This window comes from Oncorhynchus mykiss, chromosome 4 (assembly GCF_057628025.1).
Source record: "Oncorhynchus mykiss isolate SJ-2025 chromosome 4, ASM5762802v1, whole genome shotgun sequence".
Lineage (NCBI taxonomy): Eukaryota > Metazoa > Chordata > Actinopteri > Salmoniformes > Salmonidae > Oncorhynchus > Oncorhynchus mykiss.
In genome coordinates this window covers 90,760,924-90,785,000 of record NC_143025.1, presented here as the reverse complement: position 1 = coordinate 90,785,000, position 24,077 = coordinate 90,760,924, and the positions used below count along the sequence as shown (strand labels likewise).

Below are 24,077 nucleotides of genomic sequence, written 5' to 3'. Positions count from 1 at the left end.
TTCACGGTTGGGATGGTGTTCTTCGGCTGCAAGCCTCCCCCATTTCCTCCAAACAAAACGATGGTTATGATGGCCAAACAGTTCTATTTTTGTTTCATCAGACCAGAGGACATTTCTCCAAAAAGTACGATCTTTGTCCCCGTGTGCAGTTGCAAACAATACTCTGGCTTTTTTTTATGGCGGCTTTGGAGCAATGGCTTCTTCCTTGCTGAGCGGCCTTTCAGGTTGTGTCGATATAGGACTCATTTTACTGTGTATATAGATACTTTTGTATCTGTTTCCACTAGTATCTTCACACGGTCCTTTGCTGTTGTTCTGGGATTTATTTGCACTTTTCGCACCAAAGAACGTGTCTCCTCCTGAGTGGTATGACGGCTGCGTGGTCCCATGGTGTTTATACTCGCGCATTATTGTTTGTACAGATGAACGTGATACCTTCAGGCATTTGGAAGTTACTCCCAAGGATGAACCAGACTTGTGGAGGTCTACATTTTTTTTGGCTGATTTCTTTTGATTTTCCCATGATATCAAGCAAAGAGGCACTGAGTTTGAAGGTAGGCCTTGAAATACATCTACAGGTACACCTCCACTTGACTCAAATGATATCAATTAGCCTATCAGAAGCTTCTAAAGCCATGACATCATTTTCTGGAATTTTCCAAGCTGTTTAAAGGCACAGTCAACTTAGTGTATGTAAACTTCTGACCCACTAGAATTGTGATACAATTCATTATAAGTTACATAATCTGTCTGTAAACAATTGTTGGAAAAATGACTTGTGTCATGCACAAAGTAGATGTCCTAACCGACTTGCCAAAACTATAGTTTGTTAACAAGAAATTTGTGAAGTGGTTTTCAAACGAGTTTTCATGACTCCAACCTAAGTGTATGTAAACTTCTGACTTCAACTGTATCTATCTATCTGAAGCATGTTTATCCTATTTTGAAACTGAGGTTATATGAGTTAAAATAACTATTATTCATATGTTTTTGCAGTGTCCAAAACACTGCTCCACCATTGGTGGAAGAGGATTGCAGTCCAACTTGTGAGTAAGTAGACATTTAAAGTCTCATCATCTTTATCAAAATGACCTTATAACAAGGCTGCAGACATATCCGAGCTGTCTCTATCTCTATATCTCTCTGTCTCTCTCTGTCTCTCTCTCTCTCTCTCTCTCTCTCTCTCTCTCTCTGTCTGTCTCTGTCTGTCTCTCTCGCTCTCTCTCTCTCTCTCTCTCTGTCTCTGTCTGTCTCTCTTGCTCTCTCTCTCTCTCTGTCTCTGTATCTCTCTATATCTCTCTGTCTCTCTCTCTCTCTCTCTCTATCTCGCTCTCTCTCTCTCTTCTCTCTTCTCTCTCTCTATATATATCTCTCTGTCTCTCTCTCTCTCTCTCGCTCTCTCTCTCTCTCTCTCTCTCTCTCTCTCTCTTCCTGACATAACCATATTACAGTGTTTTATATGGTCTGGTTATACAGTGTTTTACAAGGCTGTTAGGGTTCCATCAGGGAAACAAACTGCCTGGTGCAGTAGTTCATCTCAGAGATGGTCTCTGTCACTGCCTGTGTCTTAAATGGTACCCTATATAGTTCACTACTTTTGACCAGGGCCCATAGGGTGTTCCATACAGAGGTAAAACATAAAATAAAACAAATTGAATTAAATGACAGGGTGGTTAGATTGAAGAACCTAAATAAATAAAATATATTTAGATTTGTTTAACACCTTTTTTTGTTTAGGTTACTACATGATTCCATATGTGTTATTTTCATATTTTCATGTTTTCACTATTATTCTACAATGTAGATGTAAAAGCCGTGAATGAGTAGGTGTGTCCAAACTTTTGACTGGTTCTGTACATATAGGTAAGGGTAAAGTGACTAGGCAATCAGTATAGATAATAAACAGAGTAGCAACAGAGTATGTGAAGAGTGTGAAAGGGTGTCTGTGTGTTGGAGTGTCAGGGTCATGTGTGAGTGTGTGGTTAGAGGCCAGTGAGTGTACATCAAGCCTGTTCAAGCGAGTCGGTGCCAATAATAAGAATAAAATAAGGGTGTCAATGTAAATAGTCAGGGTAGCCATTTTGATGAACTGTTCAGCAGTCTAATGGGTTGGGGAGACTTTTGGTACCAGACTTGGCGCTCCGGTACCGCTTGCCATGCTGTAGCAGAGAGAACAGTCTATGACTTGGGTGGCTGGAGTCTTTGACAATTTTTAGGTCTTTCTTCTGACACCTCCTGGTACAGAGGTCCTGGATGGCAGGAGGCTCAGCTCCGGTTATTTACTGGGCCATACACACTACCTTGTGTAGCGCCTTGCGGTCGGAGGTCGAGCAGTTGCCATACCAGGCGGTGATGAAACCAGTCAGGATGCTCTTGATGTTGCAGCTGTAGACATTTTTGAGGATCTGAGATCCAAGCAAAATCTTTTCAGCCTCCCGATGGGGTATAGGTGTTATGCCCTCTTCATGACTGTTGGTGTGTGTAGACCACGATAGGTCCTTAGTGATGTTGACACTGAGGAACTTGAAGGTTTTGACCCACCCCACTACAGCCTTGTCGATGTGAATGAGGTTGTGCCCGCCCTTCTGTTTCCTGTAGTCCACAATCAGCTCCTTTGTTTTGATCACATTGAGGAAGAGGTTGTTGTCATGGCACCACACTGCCAGGTCTATGACCTCCTCCCTATAGGCTGTCTCGTCATCATCGGTGATGAGGCCTACCACCTTTGTGTCATCGACAAACTTAATGACGGTTTTGGAGCCGTGCGTGGCCACGCAGTCGTGGGTTACCAGGGAGTAGGGCAGGGCACTAAGCACGCAACCTTGAGGTGCACCCCACGTTGAGGGTCAGCGTGGAGGATGTGTTGTTGCTTACCCTCACCACCTGGGGGTGGCCTGTCAGGAAATCCAGAATCCAGTTGCAGAGGGAGATGTTCAGTCCCAGGGTTCTTTGAGGGCACTATGGTGTTGAACGCTGAGCTGTAGTTAGTGAACAGCATTCTCACGTAGGTGTTCCTTTTGTCCATGTGGGAAAGGGCAGTGTGGAGTGCAATAGAGATGGCTTCATCTGTGGATCTGTTGGGGCGGTATGCAAATTGGAGTGGGTCTAGGGTTTCTGGGATTATGGTGTTGTTGTGAGCCATGACCAGCCTTTCCAAGCATTACATGGCTACAGATGGGAGTGCTACAGGGCGGTAGTCATTTAGGCAGGTTACCTTGGAATTATTTGGCATAGGGACTATGTTGGTCTGCTTTAAACCTGTAGGTATTACAGATTGGGTCAGGGAGAGGTAGACATTTTTATTAAAGACACTTACTAGCTGGTCAGCGCATGCTCTGACTATGTGTCCTGGTAATCCGTGTGGCCTTGGGAATTTTTATAAGGCCTAACTCAAATCGGCTATGGAGAGCGTGATTACAGTCGTCCACTTAGCCTGTTTGATGGTTCGTCGGAGGGCGTAGCAGGATTTCTTATAAGCGTTCCGGATTAGTGTGAAGCTCCATGAAAGTGGAAGCTTTAGCTCACTGTGGCTGTTGCCTGTAATCCATGGCTTCTGGTTGGGATATGTACGTACGGTCACTGTGGGGACGACGACGTCAATGCTCTTGTTAACCTGTTGCGACGACCAAACCCGGATCCGGGATTCTATTTATAGACCTAAGCTCATTACCATAACGCAACGTTAACTATTCATTAAAATCGCAAATGAAATGAAATAAATATGCTATCTCTCAAGCTTAGCCTTTTGTTAGCAACACTGTCATCTCAGATTTTCAAAATATGCTTTTCAACCATAGGAAAACAATAATTTGTGTAACAGTAGCTAGCTAGCGTAGCATTTAGCGTTAGCATTAGCGTTAGCATTTAGCAGGCAACTATCACAAAAACAAGTAAAGCCTTCAAATAAAATAACTTACCTTTGAAGAACTTCTGATGTTTTCAATGAGGAGATTCTCAGTTAGATAGCAGATGCTCAGTTTTTCCAAAAAGATTCTTTGTGTATTAGAAATAGCTTCGTTTTGTACATCACATTTGGCTACCAAAAAAAAAAAAAAAAAAAGAAAAACGAAAATTCAGCCCTCAAAACGCGAACTTTTTTCCAAATTAACTCCGTAATATCGACTGAAACATGGCAAACATGGTTTAGAATCAATCCTCAAGGTGTTTTTCCACATATCACTTCGATGATATATCCTTCGTGGAAGCCTGGTTTCTCCTTGCTCTCAAATGGAAAAATAATTGCACCTGGCTTTGCGCTCCAATTTCGACGCAGGGACACCAGGCGGACACTTGGAAAATGTAGTCTCTTATGGTCAATCTTCCAATGATATGCCTACAAATACGTCACAATGCTGCAAACACCTTGGGGAAACGACAGAAAGTGTAGGCTCATTCCTTGCGCAATCACAGCCATATAAGGAGACAATGGAAAACAGAGCTTCAGAGATTCTGCTCATTTCCTGGTTGACGTATCATCTTGGTTTCGCCTGTAGAATGAGTTCTGGGGCACTTACAGACAATATCTTTGCAGATTCTGAAACTTCAGAGTGTTTTCTTTCCAGAACGGTCAATAATATGCATAGTCGCGCATCTTTTCGTGACAAAATATTGCGCTTAAAACGGGAACGTTTTTTATCCAAAAATGAAATAGCGCCCCTAGAGATCCAAGAGGTTAATGAAGCCGGCGACTGATGTGGTAAACTCCTCAATGTTATTGGATGAATCCCAGAACATATTCCAGACTGTGCTAGCAAAACAGTTCTGTAGCTTAGCATCAGCTTCATCTGACCGCACTTCGGTATGGAGCGTGTCACTGGTCCTTCTTGTTTGAGTTTTTGCCTGTAAGCAGGAATCAGGAGGATAAGAGTTAAGGTCAGATTTGCCAAATGTAGTGAACTATATAGGTTGGGAACTATGGACGGAATTCTTCAGTGAAGTGTTTGTTGTCGTTCAACGAGAGACGACTAGGTTTCAAACAAATTTGTTCACTTGAAGAATTATACAACAAACATTTCAGTTAGATGTAAATTTGCTTGACTAAGATTTCTTTAGCAAAAACGTTGAAACTGATGACAGATTTCTTGATTTATTTTAGATTAATTTGGGCTATTTTGAGGAAATGTACTGGCTATGTTGCTATGGTGGCTCAAGAGGGACAAACAACAGTAACATTTTGGCATTTAAAAAAAACAAAAAATTCAAGCGAAGTTCTTTAGGGACTGTATACGTGCACAGATGTTCGATTCACCTAGCCGAGTTCTGCTTGGAGCAAACCGAACCCCTTTAGTCTGATTAGGTTTGTCATTATATCTGATAACATTTCACATTAGTGGACCTGACACTTATATGGCCTGGTCTGAATGCAGTGGAGACACACAGGGAGGGGGACATTCTCTTTGGACCGGCACACGTTCAGCATGTGGGCCAAGCCGAGCTTATTGTGTGCCACAAAAGACCCAGAGGACCAAGTGGAAAAACAGTTGTTACAGTAGGTTCTAAATAAACAGAGTTAATTAAAAAAACAACAACTCACGGACACTTAATCAAGCTCAAACCACGTTTATTCACCCACTGGATCACGCAGCTGCATAAGACAAGGAACATATTCACACAAGCACTGATATTTAACCCTTTATCCAATGCTGAGCCCCTCCTTACACATCTGAACAGCCAATATAACTCTGTTGCTATCCAGAAGATTAGTGATATACGTTCCTCGTCACTTCATCTAACCTGACCTCTGCCCAAATTCCTTAGTCCTTCTGCAACTCACGGCTGTCATGGTGACTGGCACCATACTGTGCCTCTTCTCCTCCCATAGGATCCCTGATGTCTGACAATAACATATCCTGACACAATGGAAACGTAATACATTACCCTCTCTCCCTCAGTGACATATCCTGACATAATGTAAACATTATACATTACCCTCTCTCCCTCAGTGAAATTAATAAGTATATTTCATGATTTCAAAGGTTGGGAAATCAGAACCCATCACAGTAATAGACAGGCTCATGCTCCCCTTAGTTTAAGTAACTTAATTGACTGTAATAGGTTCCTACTACAACCCTCTCCAGTAACTAATATTGGTAGATCTCTATAAGAATATGTCATTGTGTTTATATAGGCCAGAGGTGGACTGGTTTGTCTCTACTTTGTAGAGGTGGTATGACATCTGCATGGGGAACATGCTGCTGTGGACATGCTAAAATAAGCTATGGGAAGTGTGCCCCTTCCTATATATGTGTATGGGTTTGTACGAGTGTGTTTGTGTGTGAGAGACTGCATGCCTTCACCTCATATGTGTATGCATTTCTTCCTGTAAGTGTGTGTCCATGAGTGTTAAGGGCTTTAAATGCCCCAGCACCTGCCTGCCTACTTACAGTGCCTAGCTGCCTGCCTACTTACAGTACCTATGTACCTACCTGCCTGCCTGTTTACTTATAGTACCTACCTGCCTGCCTGCTTGTTTACTTACAATACCTGCCTGCCTGCCTACTTACAGTACCTACCTGCCTGCCTGCCTGTTTACTTACAGTACCTGCCTGCCTACCTACTTACAGTACCTACCTGCCTGCCTGCCTACTTACAGTGCCTACCTGCCTGCCTGCCTACTTACAGTACCTACCTGCCTGCCTGCCTGTTTACTTACAGTACCTGCCTGCCTACCTACTTACAGTACCTACCTGCCTGCCTGCCTACTTACAGTACCTACCTGCCTGCCTGCCTACTTACAGTGCCTACCTGCCTGCCTGCCTACTTACAGTACCTACCTGCCTGCCTGCCCGGGCTCATCCGTGGGATGCTTTCCCCGTAAATGGAACACTGCTGTGGATTATCTGCACACTCCCTGGTCATAGACTGTTCTCTCTGCTACCGCACAGCAAGCGGTCTTGGAGCTCCAAGTCTAGGTCCAAAAGGCTCCTCAACAGCTTCTACCCCCAAGCCATAAGAACAGATGGCTTGGGAGTAGATCATTAAATGGCTACCTGGCCTACTTGCGTTGAACCCCCCCCCCCCCGTTTTACGCTGCTGCTACTCTTTCTTTATTATCTATGCATAGTCACTTCACCACAACCACATGTACAATTTACCTTGACTAACCTGTGCCCCCACACATTGAGACTCTGTACTGGTACCTCCTGTATATAACCTCCACATAGACTGTTTATCGGTACCTCCTGTATATAGCCTCGTTACTGTTATTTTATTGTTGCTCTTTAATTATACATTTTTAAATTTGTATTTATTTTCAACTTCAGTTTATTTTAGTAAATACTTTCTTAACTCTTATTTTTCTTACACTGTTTGTTAAGGGCTTGTAAGTAAGCATTTCACAGCAAGGTCTACAGCTGCTGTATTCGGCGCATGTGACAAATAACATTTTAGTTTATTTTTTAAATTTGATTCGGGGGGGGGGTTGGCAGCACGGATTTCTCTTGCTCTCTCTGGGTTTATTTTAAGTAGAAATGCCTTTCTCTATGGAAAGATGGGATAGCCAAGCTGCCTGCCTGCTCCCTCCTGACACTAGACTCATTTCAGCTAGCCATGCAACAACTAGACCTAGCTAACAGCTAGCCATGCAACAACTAGACTTAGCTAACAGCTAGCCATGCAACAACTAAACCTAGCTAACAGCTAGCCATGCCACAACTAGACCTAGCTAACAGCTAGCCATGCAACAACTAGACCTAGCTAACAGCTAGCCATGCAACAACTAGACCTAGCTAACAGCTAGCCATGCAACAACTAGACCTAGCTAACAGCTAGCCATGCAACAACTAGACCTAGCTAACAGCTAGCCATGCCACAACTAGACCTAGCTAACAGCTAGCCATGCAACAACTAGACCTAGCTAACAGCTAGCCATGCAACAACTACACCTAGCTAACAGCTAGCCATGCCACAACCAGACCTAGCTAACAGCTAGCCATGCCACAACTAGACCTAGCTAGCAGGCAGGAGGCGACTCACTTACTGGCATGAATACTGTAGTATAGAACTGTCCCAAATGGCACCCGATTCCCTTTATAGTGCACTACTTTAGACCAGGGCTCTATGGCACCCTATTCCCTTTATAGTGCACTACTTTTGATCAGGGCCCATAGGGAATAGGGTGCCATTTCGGGACACATCCTATGAGTTCTTATTTTGCAACTGGCCACACCATTATGGTTAAAGGGAGAGGGAGAGAGGGACAACGAGAGAGAATGCGGGGGGGACATGCAGTCTCAGTCCTCAGAGGTTTAGTTGTGTGTGTGTGTGTGTGTGTGTGTGTGTGTGTGTGTGTGTGTGTGTGTGTGTGTGTGTGTGTGTGTGTGTATGAGATAGATATGTGTGTGAGATGTGGGGAGGACAGTCTAGATTAGGAAATATTAGAGACTTAATTATGAAACATCATGGAATCCTCCTTGACCAGAGTTACATAATCGACTGATTGCTTAACCAGAGCGAGAGAGAGAGAGAGACAGCATTAAATCTGGCTGGGGTTGTTGGCCAATGCGTTCATTTCAAGCATTGCTCAAATTGTCTTAGGTTATGTTGTATAGACCTACAGGGAACTTCATACAGTCAGATGGCTGTTTATCATGTACTGCAGATCTCATTACTCCATATCTGAAGTTTGGTTATGAGTGTATCTGACCATCGCTCTGGTGAATTATAGCCAATTGAGATGAGTGTAAAACCACTGTCTTCTCCACTCCTAGACCATCCCACAGGTATAATGCCAGTGTCGTCAGGGTAGCCTAGTGGTTAGAGCGTTGGACTAGTAACCGGAAGGTTGCAAGTTCAAACCCCTGAGCTGACAAGGTACAAATCTGTTGTTCTGCCCCTGAACAGGCAGTTAACCCACTGTTCCTAGGCCGTCATTGAAAATAAGAATTTGTTCTTAACTGACTTGCCTAGTTAAATAAAGGTCAAATAGAATATAGAGAGAGACATGGGGATGTTTGGGAAAACATTCAGCCACTGATAATCACATGGCCCAGTGCTTTGCCTTAGTCAGGATTTGACTGGAAGATGAATTGCAATGATGCTTGGTGTAACGGTTATCGTCCTCCTCTTCTGAGGAAGAGTAGGAAGGATCGGACCAATGGTATGGTGGTATTTTTAATAAAAACTGAACACTACACACAAACTGAAAACTAAACAGTTCTGTGTGCAAAACACAGACGCAGAAAACAAGCACCCACAACCAAAATGGGGGAAAACAGGCTACCTAAGTATGATTCTCAAATCAGAGACAACGATCGACAGCTGCCTCTGATTGAGAACCATACCATGCCAAACACAGAAATACAACATAGAAAAAAAGGAACACCCCAACTCACGCCCTGACCAACCTAACACACAGACATAATGTTTTCTGCGTCTGTGTTTTGCACACAGAACTGTTTAGTGTCAGAACGTGACACTTGGACTGCGTTCCAAATGTTGCATTATTCTCTACATGGTGCACTACTTATAGGACCCATAGGACTCTGGTCAAACGTAGTGCACTACTTATAGGACCCATAGGACTCTGGTCAAACGTAGTGCACTACTTATAGGACCCATAGGACTCTGGTCAAACGTAGTGCACTACTTATAGGACCCATAGGACTCTGGTCAAACGTAGTGCACTACTTATAGGACCCATAGGACTCTGGTCAAACGTAGTGCACTACTTATAGGACTCTGGTCAAACGTAGTGCACTACTTATAGGACTCTGGTCAAACGTAGTGCACTACTTATAGGCACTACTTAGTTAATAGGTTTGTATTTGGGATAAAGACTTGATGAAGTTCCTCTCTTGGATATTAACCACATCCTGTAGTCTCTGACATCATGTGATCATCTGCATTTTCACTAATATGAATACCAAACCCTCTACCTCTCTGCCACAGAGCCAGGGTAACGATTACCAAACCCTCTACCTCTCTGCCACAGAGCCAGGCTAACGAATACCAAACCCTCTGCCTCCCTGACACAGAGCCAGGCTAACGAATACCAAACTCTCTGCCACAGAGCCAGGCTAACGATTACCAAACCCTCTACCTCTCTGCCACAGAGCCAGGCTAACGAATACCAAACCCTCTACCTCTCTGCCACAGAGCCAGGCTAACGAATACCAAACCCTCTGCCTCCCTGACACAGAGCCAGGCTAACAAATACCAAACCCTCTACCTCTCTGCCACAGAGTCAGGCTAAAGAATACCAAACCCTCTGCCTCCCTGACACAGAGCCAGGCTAACGAATACCAAACCCTCTACCTCTCTGCCACAGAGCCAGGCTAACGAATACCAAACCCTCTGCCTCCCTGACACAGAGCCAGGCTAACGAATACCAAACCCTCTACCTCTCTGCCACAGAGCCAGGCTAACGATTACCAAACCCTCTACCTCTCTGCCACAGAGCCAGGCTAACGAATACCAAACCCTCTACCTCTCTGCCACAGAGCCAGGCAAACGAATACCAAACCCTCTGCCTCCCTGCCACAGAGCCAGGCTAACGAATACCAAACCCTCTACCTCCCTGCCACAGAGCCAGGCTAACATTTGGCTAATGATAGCTAGCTCATGATCGTAACCTAAAGGACTCATTGAGTAGATTTACATGCACAGTAATAATTAGATATTAAAGTAATTGAAGGCAGTAGGCTGAGTATGGTATTAGTCATGTAAACACCTCACTCTGCCTATCTCAATCGGCGTAAGGAACATAATCCGCCGATTTGCTTAGAGAACCAGCTGTTTTAATCTTTCAAATGACTAGGATATGTAAAAACCTTAAATCGGTGTATTTGATCTGCAGCATGTGCCATCAAAGCAAATGTTATTTCACATGTGTCGAATACAGTGAAATGCTTTACTTACAAACCCTTAACCTTCAATGTAGAAAAATAAAAAATACAACAAAAAAATATATATAAAAAATAATAAGAAATATATAGGTAACAAATAATTAAAGAGCAGCAGTAAAATAACTGTAGCGAGGCTTTATACAGGGGGTACCAGTATAGAGTCAATGTGGAGGCTATATACAGGGGGTACCGGTACAGAGTCAATGTGGAGGCTATATACAGGGGGTACCGGTACAGAGTCAATGTGGAGGCTATATACAGGGGGCACCGGTACAAAGTCGATGTGGAGACTATATACAGGGGGCACCGGTACAGAGTCAATGTGGAGACTATATACAGGGGGTACCGGTACAGAGTTAATGTGGAGACTATATACAGGGGGCACCGGTACAGAGTCAATGTGGAGACTATATACAGGGGGTACCAATACAGAGTCAGTGTGGAGGCTATATACAGGGGGTACCGGTACAGAGTCAATGTGGAGGCTATATACAGGGGGTACCGGTACAGAGTCAATGTGGAGGCTATATACAGGGGGTACCGGTACAGAGTCAATGTGGAGGCTATATACAGGGGGTACCGGTACAGAGTCAGTGTGGAGGCTATATACAGGGGGTACCGGTACAGAGTCAATGTGGAGGCTATATACAGGGTATTACGGTACAGAGTCAATGTGGAGGCTATATACAGGGGGTACCAGTATAGAGTCAATGTGGAGGCTATATACAGGGGGTACCGGTACAGAGTCAATGTGGAGGCTATATACAGGGGGTACCGGTACAGAGTCAATGTGGAGGCTATATACAGGGGGTACCGGTACAGAGTCAGTGTGGAGGCTATATACAGGGGGTACCGGTACAGAGTCAATGTGGAGGCTATATACAGGGGGTACCGGTACAGAGTCAATGTGGAGGCTATATACAGGGGGTACCGGTACAGAGTCAATGTGGAGGCTATATACAGGGGGTACCGGTACAGAGTCAGTGTGGAGGCTATATACAGGGGGTACCGGTACAGAGTCAATGTGGAGGCTATATACAGGGGATACCGGTACAGAGTCAATGTGGAGACTATATACAGGGGGTACCGGTACAGAGTCAATGTGGAGGCTATATACAGGGGGCACCGGTACAGAGTCGATGTGGAGACTATATACAGGGGGCACCGGTACAGAGTCAATGTGGAGACTATATACAGGGGGTACCGGTACATAGTCAATGTGGAGGCTATATACAGGGGGTACCAGTATAGAGTCAATGTGGAGACTATATACAGGGGGTACCGGTACAGAGTCAATGTGGAGGCTATATACAGGGGGTACCGGTACAGAGTCAATGTGGAGGCTATATACAGGGGGTACCAGTACAGAGTCAATGTGGAGACTATATACAGGGGGTACCGGTACAGAGTCAATGTGGAGACTATATACAGGGGGTACCAGTATAGAGTCAATGTGGAGACTATATACAGGGGGTACCAGTATAGAGTCAATGTGGAGGCTATATACAGGGGGGGTACCGGTACAGAGTCAATGTGGAGACTATATACAGGGGGGGTACCGGTACAGAGTCAATGTGGAGGCTATATACAGGGGGTACCAGTATAGAGTCAATGTGGAGACTATATACAGGGGGTACCAGTATAGAGTCAATGTGGAGGCTATATACAGGGGGTACCAGTATAGAGTCAATGTGGAGGCTATATACAGGGGGTACCGGTACAGAGTCAATGTGGAGGCTATATACAGGGGGGGTACCGGTACAGAGTCAATGTGGAGGCTATATACAGGGGGTACCGGTACAGAGTCAATGTGGAGGCTATATACAGGGGGTACCGGTACAGAGTCAATGTGGAGGCTATATACAGGGGGTACCGGTACAGAGTCAATGTGGAGGCTATATACAGGGGGTAGCGGTACAGAGTCAATGTGGAGGCTATATACAGGGGGTACCGGTACAGAGTCAATGTGGAGGCTATATACAGGGGGTACCGGTACAGAGTCAATGTGGAGGCTATATACAGGGGGTAGCGGTACAGAGTCAATGGGGAGGCTATATACAGGGGGTACCGGTACCGGGTCAGTATGGAGGCTATATACAGGGGGTACCGGTACAGAGTCAATGTGGAGGCTATATACAGGGGGTACCGGTACAGAGTCAATGTGGAGGCTATATACAGGGGGTACCGGTACAGAGTCAATGTGGAGACTATATACAGGGGGCACCGGTACAGAGTTAATGTGGAGACTATATACAGGGGGCACCGGTACAGAGTCAATGTGGAGACTATATACAGGGGGTACCAATACAGAGTCAATGTGGAGACTATATACAGGGGGCACCGGTACAGTGTCAATGTGGAGACTATATACAGGGGGGGTACCGGTACAGAGTCAATGTGGAGGCTATATACAGGGGGTACCGGTACAGAGTCAATGTGGAGACTATATACAGGGGGTACCGGTACAGAGTCAATGTGGAGGCTATATACAGGGGGTACCGGTACAGAGTCAATGTGGAGACTATATACAGGGGGTACCGGTACAGAGTCGATGTGGAGGCTATATACAGGGGGTACCGGTACAGAGTCAATGTGGAGGCTATATACAGGGGGTACCGGTACAGAGTCAATGTGGAGGCTATATACAGGGGGTACCGGTACAGAGTCAATGTGGAGGCTATATACAGGGGGTACCGGTACAGAGTCAATGTGGAGGCTATATACAGGGGGTACCGGTACAGAGTCAATGTGGAGGCTATATACAGGGGGTACCGGTACAGAGTCAATGTGGAGGCTATATACAGGGGGTACCGGTACAGAGTTAATGTGGAGACTATATACAGGGGGCACCGGTACAGAGTCAATGTGGAGACTATATACAGGGGGTACCAATACAGAGTCAATGTGGAGACTATATACAGGGGGTACCAATACAGAGTCAATGTGGAGACTATATACAGGGGGCACCGGTACAGTGTCAATGTGGAGACTATATACAGGGGGTACCGGTACAGAGTCAATGTGCGGGGGTACCGGTACAGAGTCAATGTGCGGGGGTACCGGTACAGAGTCGATGTGCGGGGGTACCGGTACAGAGTCGATGTGCGGGGGTACCGGTACAGAGTCGATGTGCGGGGGTACCGGTACAGAGTCGATGTGCGGGGGTACCGGTACAGAGTCGATGTGCGGGGGCACCGGTACAGAGTCGATGTGCGGGGGCACCGGTACAGAGTCGATGTGCGGGGGTACCGGTACAGAGTCGATGTGCGGGGGTACCGGTACAGAGTCGATGTGCGGGGGCACCGGTACAGAGTCGATGTGCGGGGGCACCGGTACAGAGTCGATGTGCGGGGGTACCGGTACAGAGTCGATGTGCGGGGGTACCGGTACAGAGTCGATGTGCGGGGGTACCGGTACAGAGTCGATGTGCGGGGGTACCGGTACAGAGTCGATGTGCGGGGGTACCGGTACAGAGTCGATGTGCGGGGGCACCGGTACAGAGTCGATGTGCGGGGGCACCGGTACAGAGTCGATGTGCGGGGGTACCGGTACAGAGTCGATGTGCGGGGGCACCGGTACAGAGTCGATGTGCGGGGGCACCGGTACAGAGTCGATGTGCGGGGTCACCGGTTAGTCGAGGAGCCTCCCTCTTTGGCGCCAGTGAACTGAGTTTGGAACAACTGAATGTAGCGTAGTTGAAGTCGTTTTCACATAATTCAGAATCAAATATTTATCAGGTAGTGTCCATGGAAACGGGATCAGGTAGACTGATTTCACATGTGTCCATGGAAACGGGATCAGGTAGACTGATTTCACATGTGTCCATGGAAACGGGATCAGGTAGACTGATTTCACATGTGTCCATGGAAACGGGATCAGGTAGACTGATTTCACATGTGTCCATGGAAACGGGATCAGGTAGACTGATTTCACATGTGTCCATGGAAACAGGATCAGGTAGACTGATTTCACATGTGTCCATGGAAACAGGATCAGGTAGACTGATTTCACATGTGTCCATGGAAACAGGATCAGGTAGACTGATTTCACATGTGTCCATGGAAACAGGATCAGGTAGACTGATTTCACATGTGTCCATGGAAACAGGATCAGGTAGACTGATTTCACATGTGTCCATGGAAACAGGATCAGGTAGACTGATTTCACATGTGTCCATGGAAACAGGATCAGGTAGACTGATTTCACATGTGTCCATGGAAACAGGATCAGGTAGACTGATTTCACATGTGTCCATGGAAACAGGATCAGGTAGACTGATTTCACATGTGTCCATGGAAACAGGATCAGGTAGACTGATTTCACATGTGTCCATGGAAACAGGATCAGGTAGACTGATTTCACATGTGTCCATGGAAACAGGATCAGGTAGACTGATTTCACATGTGTCCATGGAAACAGGATCAGGTAGACTGATTTCACATGTGTCCATGGAAACAGGATCAGGTAGACTGATTTCACATGTGTCCATGGAAACAGGATCAGGTAGACTGATTTTAGATGTGTCCATGGAAACAGGATCAGGTAGACTGATTTCACATGTGTCCATGGAAACAGGATCAGGTAGACTGATTTCACATGTGTCCATGGAAACAGGATCAGGTAGACTGATTTCACATGTGTCCATGGAAACAGGATCAGGTAGACTGATTTCACATGTGTCCATGGAAACAGGATCAGGTAGACTGATTTTAGATCTGTCCATGGAAACAGGATCAGGTAGACTGATTTCACATGTGTCCATGGAAACAGGATCAGGTAGACTGATTTCACATGTGTCCATGGAAACAGGATCAGGTAGACTGATTTCACATGTGTCCATGGAAACAGGATCAGGTAGACTGATTTCACATGTGTCCATGGAAACAGGATCAGGTAGACTGATTTCACATGTGTCCATGGAAACAGGATCAGGTAGACTGATTTCACATGTGTCCATGGAAACAGGATCAGGTAGACTGATTTCACATGTGTCCATGGAAACAGGATCAGGTAGACTGATTTCACATGTGTCCATGGAAACAGGATCAGGTAGACTGATTTCACATGTGTCCATGGAAACAGGATCAGGTAGACTGATTTTAGATGTGTCCATGGAAACAGGATCAGGTAGACTGATTTCACATGTGTCCATGGAAACAGGATCAGGTAGACTGATTTCACATGTGTCCATGGAAACAGGATCAGGTAGACTGATTTCACATGTGTCCATGGAAACAGGATCAGGTAGACTGATTTCACATGTGTCCATGGAAACAGGATCAGGTAGACTGATTTCACATGTGTCCATGGAAACAGGATCAGGTAGACTGATTTTAGATGTGTCCATGGAAACAGGATCAGGTAGACTGATTTCACATGTGTCCATGGAAACAGGATCAGGTAGACTGATTTCACATGTGTCCATGGAAACAGGATCAGGTAGACTGATTTCACATGTGTCCATGGAAACAGGATCAGGTAGACTGATTTCACATGTGTCCATGGAAACAGGATCAGGTAGACTGATTTCACATGTGTCCATGGAAACAGGATCAGGTAGACTGATTTCAGATGTGTCCATGGAAACAGGATCAGGTAGACTGATTTCACATGTGTCCATGGAAACAGGATCAGGTAGACTGATTTCACATGTGTCCATGGAAACAGGATCAGGTAGACTGATTTCACATGTGTCCATGGAAACAGGATCAGGTAGACTGATTTCACATGTGTCCATGGAAACAGGATCAGGTAGACTGATTTCACATGTGTCCATGGAAACAGGATCAGGTAGACTGATTTTAGATCTGTCCATGGAAACAGGATCAGGTAGACTGATTTCACATGTGTCCATGGAAACAGGATCAGGTAGACTGATTTCACATGTGTCCATGGAAACAGGATCAGGTAGACTGATTTCACATGTGTCCATGGAAACAGGATCAGGTAGACTGATTTCACATGTGTCCATGGAAACAGGATCAGGTAGACTGATTTCACATGTGTCCATGGAAACAGGATCAGGTAGACTGATTTCACATGTGTCCATGGAAACAGGATCAGGTAGACTGATTTCACATGTGTCCATGGAAACAGGATCAGGTAGACTGATTTCACATGTGTCCATGGAAACAGGATCAGGTAGACTGATTTCACATGTGTCCATGGAAACAGGATCAGGTAGACTGATTTTAGATCTGTCCATGGAAACAGGATCAGGTAGACTGATTTCACATGTGTCCATGGAAACAGGATCAGGTAGACTGATTTCACATGTGTCCATGGAAACAGGATCAGGTAGACTGATTTCACATGTGTCCATGGAAACAGGATCAGGTAGACTGATTTCACATGTGTCCATGGAAACAGGATCAGGTAGACTGATTTCACATGTGTCCATGGAAACAGGATCAGGTAGACTGATTTTAGATGTGTCCATGGAAACAGGATCAGGTAGACTGATTTCACATGTGTCCATGGAAACAGGATCAGGTAGACTGATTTTAGATGTGTCCATGGAAACAGGATCAGGTAGACTGATTTCACATGTGTCCATGGAAACAGGATCAGGTAGACTGATTTCACATGTGTCCATGGAAACAGGATCAGGTAGACTGATTTCACATGTGTCCATGGAAACAGGATCAGGTAGACTGATTTCACATGTGTCCATGGAAACAGGATCAGGTAGACTGATTTCACATGTGTCCATGGAAACAGGATCAGGTAGACTGATTTTAGATGTGTCCATGGAAACAGGATCAGGTAGACTGATTTCACATGTGTCCATGGAAACAGGATCAGGTAGACTGATTTCACATGTGTCCATGGAAACAGGATCAGGTAGACTGATTTCACATGTGTCCATGGAAACAGGATCAGGTAGACTGATTTCACATGTGTCCATGGAAACAGGATCAGGTAGACTGATTTCACATGTGTCCATGGAAACAGGATCAGGTAGACTGATTTTAGATCTGTCCATGGAAACAGGATCAGGTAGACTGATTTCACATGTGTCCATGGAAACAGGATCAGGTAGACTGATTTCACATGTGTCCATGGAAACAGGATCAGGTAGACTGATTTCACATGTGTCCATGGAAACAAGATCAGGTAGACTGATTTTAGATCTGTCCATGGAAACAGGATCAGGTAGACTGATTTCAGATGTGTCCATGGAAACAGGATCAGGTAGACTGATTTTAGATGTGTCCATGGAAACAGGATCAGGTAGACTGATTTCACATGTGTCCATGGAAACAGGATCAGGTAGACTGATTTCACATGTGTCCATGGAAACAGGATCAGGTAGACTGATTTCACATGTGTCCATGGAAACAGGATCAGGTAGACTGATTTTAGATGTGTCCATGGAAACAGGATCAGGTAGACTGATTTCAGATGTGTCCATGGAAACAGGATCAGGTAGACTGATTTTAGATGTGTCCATGGAAACAGGATCAGGTAGACTGATTTTAGATGTGTTCATGGAAACAGGATCAGGTAGACTGATTTCAGATGTTTCCATGGAAACAGGATTATTAGGGAAATTGTTCTTCCTGCTAAGCATTTAAATGTTTTAATCAAACTATTATATTAATCTGACTATCCACAATAATCACATTATTGTGTGCATATACCCACACTCACTGACCATGTTGTTGAGGTACTGTCCTCTCTTCATCGATATAGCCTGGTCCCAGATCCGTTTGTGCCGTCCTGCCAACTCATGCATGTCAATTACCATAGGAGTTTGAAAGAGAGCACAAACAGGTCTGGGACCAGGCTACCATTGGTATTAAATGAATGAATGGTGAGGATGGGAATGTTTAGTCACCACGTCTTCAATGTGGTTTTGAGACGCTGGTTTCTCAACATCGGGGCCTGCCAAAGCCAGGTTGCAGCATGCTCATAAAGCCTGATCAAACCGTGAGCAGAAAATAAGGAGAAATGAAAGCTGTGGGCTGAGTTCCTGTTTTCTGTTCACAACTTACTCTTCTCACATGTTTTTCCTCTGAGTTGAACGACCCGAGATGAACCACAACAGAGCAGGGTACAACACGGCCCTGGACAGAACCATAACATACCACAGCACCATAACATACCACATCACAGCACCATAACATACCACAGCACAGAACCATAACATACCACAGCACAGAACCATAACATACCACAGCACAGAACCATAACATACCACAGCACCATAACATACCACAGCACAGCACCATAACATACCACAGAACCATAACATACCACATCACATCACCATAACATACCACATCACATCACCATAACATACCACAGAACCATAACATACCACAGCACAGAACCATAACATACCACATCACATCACCATAACATACCACAGAACCATAACATACCACAGAACCATAACATACCACACCACAGAACCATAACATACCACAGCACAGAACCATAACATACCACACCACAGCACCATAACATACCACATCACATCACCATAACATACCACAGAACCATAACATACCACAGAACCATAACATACCACAGCACAGAACCATAACATACCACAGCACAGAACCATAACATACCACATCACAGCACCATAACATACCACAGCACCATAACATACCACAGCACAGAACCATAACATACCACAGCACAGCACTATAACATACCACATCACAGCACCATAACATACCACAGCACCATAACATACCACATCACATCACCATAACATACCACACCACAGCACCATAACATACCACATCACCATAACATACCACAGCACCATAACATACCACAGCACCATAACATACCACATCACAGAACCATAACATACCACATCACAGAACCATAACATACCACATCACAGCACCATAACATACCACATCACATCACCATAACATACCACAGCACAGAACCATAACATACCACATCACAGCACCATAACATACCACAGAACCATAACATACCACAGCACAGAACCATAACATACCACATCACATCACCATAACATACCACAGCACAGAACCATAACATACCACATCACAGCACCATAACATACCACAGAACCATAACATACCACATCACAGAACCATAACATACCACAGAACCATAACATACCACATCACATCACCATAACATACCACATCACATCACCATAACATACCACATCACATCACCATAACATACCACAGAACCATAACATACCACATCACATCACCATAACATACCACATCACATCACCATAACATACCACAGCACCATAACATACCACAGCACCATAACATACCACAGAACCATAACATAACATACCACAGCACAGAACCATAACATACCACAGCACCATAACATACCACAGAACCATAACATACCACAGCACCATAACATACCACAGCACCATAACATACCACAGCACCATAACATACCACAGCACAGAACCATAACATACCACAGCACAGAACCATAACATACCACAGAACCATAACATACCACAGCACCATAACATACCACAGCACAGAACCATAACATACCACAGCACCATAACATACCACATCACATCACCATAACATACCACAGCACCATAACATACCACATCACATCACCATAACATACCACATCACAGAACCATAACATACCACACCACATCACCATAACATACCACAGCACCATAACATACCACATCACCATAACATACCACAGCACAGCACCATAACATACCACAGCACCATAACATACCACATCACAGCACTATAACATACCACATCACATCACCATAACATACCACAGCACCATAACATACCACAGCACCATAACATACCACAGCACAGCACCATAACATACCACAGCACCATAACATACCACATCACAGCACTATAACATACCACATCACATCACCATAACATACCACAGCACCATAACATACCACATCACAGAACCATAACATACCACATCACATCACCATAACATACCACATCACCATAACATACCACAGCACCATAACATACCACACCACATCACCATAACATACCACATCACAGCACCATAACATACCACATCACAGCACCATAACATACCACATCACAGAACCATAACATACCACAGCACAGCACCATAACATACCACATCACAGCACCATAACATACCACATCACAGCACCATAACATACCACAGCACCATAACATACCACATCACAGAACCATAACATACCACAGCACAGCACTATAACATACCACATCACAGCACCATAACATACCACAGCACCATAACATACCACAGCACAGCACCATAACATACCACACCACAGCACCATAACATACCACAGCACAGAACCATAACATACCACAGCACCATAACATACCACAGCACAGCACCATAACATACCACATCACAGCACCATAACACACCACAGCACCATAACATACCACATCACAGAACCATAACATACCACATCACATCACCATAACATACCACATCACATCACCATAACATACCACATCACATCACCATAACATACCACATCACATCACCATAACATACCACATCACATCACCATAACATACAGGTCACAGGACCATAACATACCACATCACATCACCATAACATACCACATCACATCACCATAACATACCACATCACATCACCATAACATACCACATCACATCACCATAACATACCACATCACAGAACCATAACATACCACATCACAGCACCATAACATACCACATCACAGCACCATAACATACCACAGCACCATAACATACCACATCACAGCCCTGGACAGCACAGTACCATACAGTACCTCTGGGCCCTGGCCTTTAGGAGTCCACTTTTGTACCATCTGCATTTTATCCTAACTGTCCGATCCCTCCAAAGTCAAAAGAATGAGGGTTTGTGTAAGGTTGGCCTAACTGTCCTTGTGTAGCATGAAGGACAATTCCATGGTAACGGAATTACGCTGTATACTCAACAAAACCGTTTGATTTCAAAAGTTTAACAAACTGTAGAACTCTATGCACCAGAACTACTTTTATTCATTTCCACAGAATTTGTTTTTACAAAAACCACATTTACAGGAAGAACTGTTGCAGATACAAAGTTTGGTGACAGAATAAAACTGAGGAAGATTATACTAACTCTACGAACTAATGCTAATAATGAACTAATGCTAATAATGAACTAATGCTAATAACGAACTAATGCTAATAACGAACTAATTTTTATAACGAACTAATGCTAATAACGAACTAATGCTAATAATGAACTAACGCTAATAACAAACTAATGCTAATAACAAACTAATGCTAATAACAAACTAATGCTAATAACAAACTAATACTAACTAATACTAATAACTAACTAATACTAACTCTGTCACCAAACTTTGCATCTGCATATCCAGTATTTTAATTACAAGTTTTACTCATTGTGCATAGAGTATGGTTTGTTAAACTTAGAAATCAATGGTTTTTGTTTGGCGTTCATTTTAAAGTGAGAAATTGGCGTCTCAGTGTAATTCCGTTTATCAAATTCTTCTTCTCCCCAGAGGGTTAAGAAAGGAAGCCTGGGTCAGAAACTCAACAACACACACTGTAGCATAGTATGACTGACTGAGTGCAGAGGTGTGTTCCAAATACTACCCTATCCCCTTTTATAGTGCGATACTATTGACCAGAGTTTTATGTTTTCAAGTAGTGCACTATAGAAGGAATGTCATTTGGGACTCATACAGGCAGTAATGGAGCCATGGCTCAGGTCTTGAGGAGAGGAGCATCACTATCATTGTTCATTTTCACCATGTTATTCCTTCTCCAGCCCAGAGATAGGTTGGGCTGTTTGCATGTCACTAAGAGTTGTGCAAGATGATATGTGAGGCGAGCAGGCAAATATGCTGAGGCCAAATGTAGGAGGCGAACAGTGCTGTTCTTCAACAAGATAAGTTAAAGAGTGTTCTGGATGAGAAGCATGGCTGCTTCAAGTTCCCCCCTGTGGTGGGGAACGCCTCTTTTCCCCCTGTGGTGGGGAACGCCTCTTTTCCCCCTGTGGTGGGGAAGGCCTCTTTTCCCCCTGTGGTGGGGAAGGCCTCTTTTCCCCCTGTGGTGGGGAAGGCCTCTTTTCCCCCTGTGGTGGGGAAGGCCTCTTTTCCCCCTGTGGTGGGGAACGCCTCTTTTCCCCCTGTGGTGGGGAACGCCTCTTTTCCCCCTGTGGTGGGGAACGCCTCTTTTCCCCCTGTGGTGGGGAACGCCTCTTTTCCCCCTGTGGTGGGGAACGCCTCTTTTCCCCCTGTGGTGGGGAACGCCTCTTTTCCCCCTGTGGTGGGGAAGGCCTCTTTTCCCCCTGTGGTGGGGAACGCCTCTTTTCCCCCTGTGGTGGGGATGCCTCTTTTCCCCCTGTGGTGGGGAAGGCCTCTTTTCCCCCTGTGTGGTGGGGAACGCCTCTTTTCCCCCTGTGGTGGGGAACGCCTCTTTCAGACCGTGACCTTAACCTATCTGCAGGTGCAAAGCTTTGGGCATTACTGCAAGCCTTTTAGTTGCAAATGTAGCCATGCGCTAATGATGTCGATGGCCCATGCTCCAGGAGGATACATAAGGAAGTAAGCCATGCACTAATGATGTCGATGGCCCATGCTCCAGGAGGATACATAAGGAAGTAAGCCATGCACTAATGGTGTCGATGGCCCATGCTCCAGGAGGATACATAAGGAAGTAAGCCATGCACTAATGATGTCGATGGCCCATGCTCCAGGAGGATACATAAGGAAGTAAGCCATGCACTAATGGTGTCGATGGCCCATGCTCCAGGAGGATACATAAGGAAGTAAGCCATGCACTAATGGTGTCGATGGCCCATGCTCCAGGAGGATACATAAGGAAGTAAGCCATGCACTAATGATGTCGATGGCCCATGCTCCAGGAGGATACATAAGGAAGTAAGCCATGCACTAATGGTGTCGATGGCCCATGCTCCAGGAGGATACATAAGGAAGTAAGCCATGCACTAATGATGTCGATGGCCCATGCTCCAGGAGGATACATAAGGAAGTAAGCCATGCGCTAATGATGTCGATGGCCCGTGCTCCAGGAGGATACATAAGGAAGTAAGCCATGCGCTAATGGTGTCGATGGCCCGTGCTCCAGGAGGATACATAAGGAAGTAAGCCATGCGCTAATGGTGTCGATGGCCCGTGCTCCAGGAGGATACATAAGGAAGTAAGCCATGCGCTAATGATGTCGATGGCCCGTG

General features: G+C 45.0%; 1 protein-coding gene across 2 annotated transcripts in view; it reads left to right on the top strand.

Moving 5' to 3' along the window:
• LOC110522639 (jun dimerization protein 2) overlaps positions 1-24,077 on the top strand; it is a 37,782-nt gene that overhangs the window by 1,729 nt on the left and 11,976 nt on the right. Inside the window, exon 2 of one of the 2 annotated variants that reach the window (XM_021601109.3) lies at positions 997-1,050. The gene's annotated coding sequence lies outside the window, so the exon portion shown is untranslated. The remainder of the gene's footprint in view (positions 1-996; positions 1,051-24,077) is intronic. The other variant, XM_021601110.3, reaches the window with a different exon arrangement.